Genomic DNA, 6,000 nt, shown 5'->3' on the forward strand with positions numbered 1-6,000 from the left:
CCAAAGCTCACCCAGCGGTGTCAGTAAATTATTTTAATGATGCTCCTCGGTGTTAATAACACGGTGGAGGGTGTAATAAGGGATAACTACTATTTAAACAATAGGTGTACCCATTTAATTTAGGCTGACATGGCTGAATCTTTAAGACGTGAACTCCGTAACGTCAGCTGGATGAAAAGTATTCAACTGCTCTCACAAGTTTTGTGGATATTAACTGGTGTTATTCCCTTTTTAAATAAGCTCACGCTTACTGTTGTTGCTTTGGGGATGTGACTATAACCTTAACTATGCCTGATATAGATTACGCAATGTGATGCTAGCTGATTTTCTTTTAATAATCATGTATTGTCACCTCCACTCTTGGGGCACGTCAGCACATGATATATGTATGGTTGTTTTCAGTACGGTAGTTATCTTATTTGGCAGAAATTTTGAAGTCACCAGATGATGTAGACGCAGTAAAGTAGAAGAGAAGACATTGGTGCTGGTGTGAGACTGCTTTAACGTTTTAACACCTGCTCAAGTGATGATCCTTGCTCGACCTCAGGTCAGTAAAATGAAGATCACCGTCCACTGCTTACAAACACGCCGTGGTAATCTTGGTTTTACTGATGCAGTGCCACCCAAGGTTTGTGATCTAACTCGAGACATAACAGTTGTAATCCCTGACTCCAGAGCACTCCTGTCACCTAGTTTCCTTCAAGCCTGATTGAGCCCGTGGGGCACCTGTACTTCAGTGAAGGGAGTTCCTGCCCTTGTGGCTTAATTCAGAGGCCGGACTGACTTCTTGTCCTTGACGAGTGTGGATACAAAAAATTAGATTGTGACCTTATCTTTTTGTGTGTAACAAAGTCGTGATTGGGTCAGAAGTGGACATAAAGGCCAAGGTACAAGGAAAGAACAATTTTGATAAGGAATCCTTTGAGGCAGCTTCTAGCTCTTTCCTTTAGATCAGAGTTATTATTAACGGTTGACTGTGAGTTATAGCCTCTGGTCACTCCGGTGCACTCCATCAGTGATGGTCATATTCAGGATATTTTTCTTTTTTGCTTGCCAGTTTGTTTAACAAAATACTTGTTAAGCATGTTTTCACTATGAACTCTTGGAGAAAGGGAACTAAAAGGTTGTTGATTGTCAGGGGGAAACCTGTAGGGACAGTACAAGCCGGACGGGATGCATTCACCACCCACACCCACACTCACGAATACACATTGACAATGATCCTATCCCATCGGGCCACCCCTAAGGAAGCCCCATAGGAGGAGAGCTGTATAGTACAGTGTGAGAATGGACCGCACATCGACAGCAGCTCAGAGCAGATTGCTTTTTGGACCTTACACTGTCGCAGCAAGCCGTCATGTGGAAGTAAAGCAGCAGTCAGGAGCACTGGGCCCACGGCCTGATCCACATTCAGGGGACAACCGAAAACCGGCTGTACCGGACAGCAACGGCCACATCTGGATTATTGAGGAGACCTATTTTGCATACAGGAACATGGTACAAAAAGTTAGTTACCAAAATGTTACAGATTAATTTTATTTGTGAAAGATATCTTGATCAGAAGTTTATCATTAAGTATCTCCTTGAAATGTAGAAACTAGTCTCTGGGTGACAAAAGTTACTCACACTTATTTCTTAAATAGTCCTTAAAATCTCATAAAAGTTTTTTTTTTTTTTTTTTAAATATGTACTTTTATGGCTCTCTAAGGCTAAATGTCTTTTGACAAATAAACAGCATTTAATGTTGGAATAAAACTTGTGTTCTTAGTTTCTACCAACTAAGAACACGTCGGCTATACAGTGATAATTTTTATTATTTTAAATCAGGATATTCTCTGTTTAATCCATTTTAATTCAAAGAGATCATGTTAATGTAAAGAGAAACTGAAGGGACAATTTTAACCTAATACGAGGCATCTCTGAGTTTTTAGGGTCAACGGTGGTCGTTGTTGTTTTGTCATTCATGTAATGTAGACACCAGTAAGCCTGAGTAATGCACAATAGACACTCTAAATACATTGAGGCAGATAGCCGTCCATTATCTTGATTCAAAGACTCGGTTGTCGTCACTGCATTTGTCTGATCAACCACTTTTATTGTATATTATCCACTGGGACAGACTGTTGCCTTCAGCCTATTCATAGACCACAATGCATTGTGGATCCTAAGGCACACTCACCGCATTATAGATACACGACCACAGCCTGGCCTTGTTTATCTGCCGAGTTCTGCTCGTCCAATGCAGTAAAGGGTAACGCTGATGCAAGTATGCAGGCAGCAGTGTTGACTGACAGGATGACTGGCTATCTTTTAATCCATGCTTTATCATGTCGTCACATGAGGGGATTAAAGGGCCAGCGATCTGTTGTAGGTGGGCCCAGATGTTATTTTCATGAGTCCAGTGATGAGTTTCGTCATAACCCGCATGGCTTCGCATGAATGTGTCCAGCTTCTGGGAAAGTACAGGGCGATACCTCCAGATGGGAAGATAAGTAAACAGGCAAGGAGTTGCTAGCATGGGTTTATATGGTTTGTGATGAAAACCAAGCCGTGTCATATTTAGTGGGGTCACCTGCCTCAGTGGCTGTATTGAGGCCTTATTTAAAGATGGTGTACCTGGGCATACACAGTGATATTTCTGAATGACTCCTGGGAACAGTGTGCTCGTCTGGTCATCCATCTCTGATGCAATGTTATGTCACCCGCTAAGCTGGGTAAACAGGCTTACAGTGACCGGTGGCTGCTCTATTTGGGAAGAGTACTGTGTGGAAGAAGAGGATACGCATTCAAAAAAATAAATAACGCATGGTTTTAATGCAAGGCTCCATTTTCACCAGTATGATTGTGCATTTGCTGCAATTCCACCTACTCCGCTTTAGTGGTGCATTGGAATCCTTTTTGGGAACCTATTATGTATTTCATTTTGCTCAAATGTAATCCCTAAGTGTTGATGACTTCATTAAACTTTCTTTGTCTGAGCCGGCCTTTTTAGTAATCAACTGTATGATTGGCTGTATTTGTTTCAGAAAAGAGACCAACAGAATGGAAAGGTTGACATTTGTTGTACTTTTAAAAAATACTTTCCTCTGTCCACACTACAACACAAGTGTAGAACGTACACATTTAGTTTCAGAGGTTCAAAATGTGTCTTAATGTGGATAGAAGGCCAATAGATGTACACGGCATAAGAAAGACCACATCTCGAGTCACAGCGAGTAAAGCAGCATTTGCCAGCTGTGCGGTTTTCGGCAGCAAGATAAAAAGTGCCAAATGTGATTTCATTTGGAGTTCACTGCCAGCCTTAGACACTTTACAACATTAGACAGATAGAGAGAGTCCTTTGATGCATACAAACACACACATGCACGCATCCTTTCGCTGTGTGTTGACACGGGGAATGTGGAGCCCCGGTGTGAAGTTTGAGAAATGCCCCGAGAAAGAGCGAAGGAGAGAAAAGAATTAGCATCGGATCCAAATCAGTCTTCCACCCCTTCTTCCATGGATGTTCTCTTTGTCCGGCCCTGTAAACGATCAAACTCTGCTGTGTTGGTTATTGTGCTGACGGGACCTTTCGCTGGCGTTCGGAGGACAGGGAGTAAGTTTGACCATTGTCAGAGGTCACCGGCAGGGAGGATGAGGGGCTGACCGTGACCCAGGGGGCGGGAATGACTCAGCAGAAGTCGGCGATCGAGGATGTAGTGCCGAGTCCCTGCCCTCAAAACCCCAATCATAAGACTTAAAGCAGAGCGCCAGCCGGGCCTGCACATGAAGCACCTGCTAATGATATTGCACGCTTGGTTAGCGCTGTACTGGCAGATGGGGGGTGGGGGAGTGGACGGAGTGTTGACACGTTTGTTTGGCTACTTGGATGTTAATGATTTATTGATGATCAGTTAGTCACTGGTAAGAGTTGGATCAATCAAGAACACAAGTTTGCTTCAGTAGTGATGTGTCCTGCAGACATCAGCTCTAGGGTTTGTTTGTGCCGTGTCATGGACAATCAGGGGTTATATCAAACAATGGGACGTGTCCGATGATGGAGCTAAGAACATGCTGAAAATTGTGTGGGGAGAAATCTTATGTATATTATTATATTAAGTGCCTTTTTAGCTCTTGTTTTTCATTCCAATACTGTGAACTTAAAGGAATGCAGATCTGTATTGGACTACTGTGAAACTCTGCCAGGCATTTGAACAAGAAATGTCTTAAAATATATACTTGGAGGAAGCTAGTGGTGCTGTTGAGTAATTGTTTATGTCCTAGCTGCCTCTGCCACTCATGGAATAGGGTGTATATTTGGCCAGCCTTGCCCTGAGTGCACTTAGTCATGGTTTATCGCTGCTTTTAATGACCTCCAAGTAAATCCTGATTTATCTGATCTTTCTCTGGTGCCATCACTCTTCTCTTCCTCAAATTACCGCATCACAACACTTCTATTTTTGCATCTTGTTTCTGCATGTCTTGCTTGCCTTGTGTCACACTACGCAACAATACCGTGGACCCTTAATAAGTGGAGTGACAGACTACTTAAAATGCATCAAAACTCATCACCGAGTGAGTCGTAAACTGCACATGCCTCCGGTTTTTGAGCCCCCTGTCTGGCTCTCTCGACCGTCTCATTGTGTTCATGTGCGGTGCCTTCTGCAAATCTCAGCGCCGCGGAACAACGGCATGTGTGAGATCGCACCTCCCTAACCATCTTCATCCCGACTCAGGAAATGGTCTGTTGGAACTTTACACCTGGTAGAGTTTCTCTCACCCTCCCAGGGTGCCAGATAGTGATCTCTTCATCGCTGTCCAGACGGGACATTCGAGCAGCTACGTTGCTGTCGGGCTGCATGCTGGGATTTGAGATCACAATTGTTTCTTGATCTCAATTCCTTGTAAAGAAATATTTTGAAATGCCCGATATTGATTTCAATCACATCTTTCAGCCTCGAAACACGTTTGCAATAAACCTATAGAGTCAGAATCATGCAAATGAAAAATAAACATGTATGTGTGTTCATCTTTGCCTTCGCTGAGATGCAAAATTATTATATCAGCTTTAATTAATTCTATTGAAATAACACATGTTTAAATGTCAATGCGGTTTCCTAAATGTCAGAGAAGTTTGTCTTTCGACCAGTAGCTCTTGTCATGATCATATCAGACCTTCTTCGTGACATTTCAAAACAATAGTTAATTAGTTACCTTGACATTAAGGGGGCGGAGCTAGCTGTCCTGTACTCCACCTGCTAGCTCTGTCAGTTTCTGCAATTACACGGCATGTTTGCTTTACCTGTAATCCATATTAATTTGACACTGATATACCTATAGTCACTTTATAATGACAGAGAAGTACTGAACACCCAGTGCCATACTCAAAATGCCAAAATCCATTTTCACACTGTGTATTCTCTTGTATTTTAGTATTTAGTCTCTCTGATGCAGTCGCTCTGTTTTTTGTCTGGTTTTGGCAGTGCCGATTGTCTGTGCTTCCCTGTTCCTGACTGTACCACCCACACATGTCCATCTGTAACTCCCCGGTTGACATTCATTTCCTGCCTCGTCATCGCAGCTTGCTATCACTGAGCATGTACAGCTCATTGAGTTACACACCGTACCTTCAAAAGGTTCTTGGGAACAGTTAAGTGGACAGACTGAAGGGAAAAAGAGAGCACTCATTTTTACCTGGAACCTGTGTGTCCACAAGAAGCCGGCACAGTGTGACATTTTAAACCCCTTTTGGTTTAGTTCCTGTTCAATAAGTGAGTGAGTATGTATCTGTGCCCACTAGCCCCACAGTGCTGAGTTTACATGAGGATCGGTAGACAGTAGTGGACATTACCACTGAACCGGCTATGAAGCATGACAAGGAATGTGGCTCCATATTCAAGCACTGCACGGCGAACAAAGGCTCAACATTGTGTTCAAAAAGTGCTGCCTCACAACAGGGCCCTCACAAAGCCTGAAGTGACCCCCCCCCCCCCCCCCCCCCCCCCCCCCCCCCCCCCAACC

The 6,000-nt window shown here is 43.4% G+C and overlaps 1 protein-coding gene across 1 annotated transcript in view; it reads left to right on the top strand.

The window, feature by feature from the left end:
* ahcyl2b (adenosylhomocysteinase like 2b) overlaps positions 1-6,000 on the top strand; it is a 32,294-nt gene that overhangs the window by 511 nt on the left and 25,783 nt on the right. The gene's annotated exons all lie outside the window — the stretch shown is intronic.

Source organism: Anarrhichthys ocellatus, unplaced genomic scaffold, assembly GCF_004355925.1.
Source record: "Anarrhichthys ocellatus isolate YVR2014 unplaced genomic scaffold, GSC_Weel_1.0 scaffold33, whole genome shotgun sequence".
Lineage (NCBI taxonomy): Eukaryota > Metazoa > Chordata > Actinopteri > Perciformes > Anarhichadidae > Anarrhichthys > Anarrhichthys ocellatus.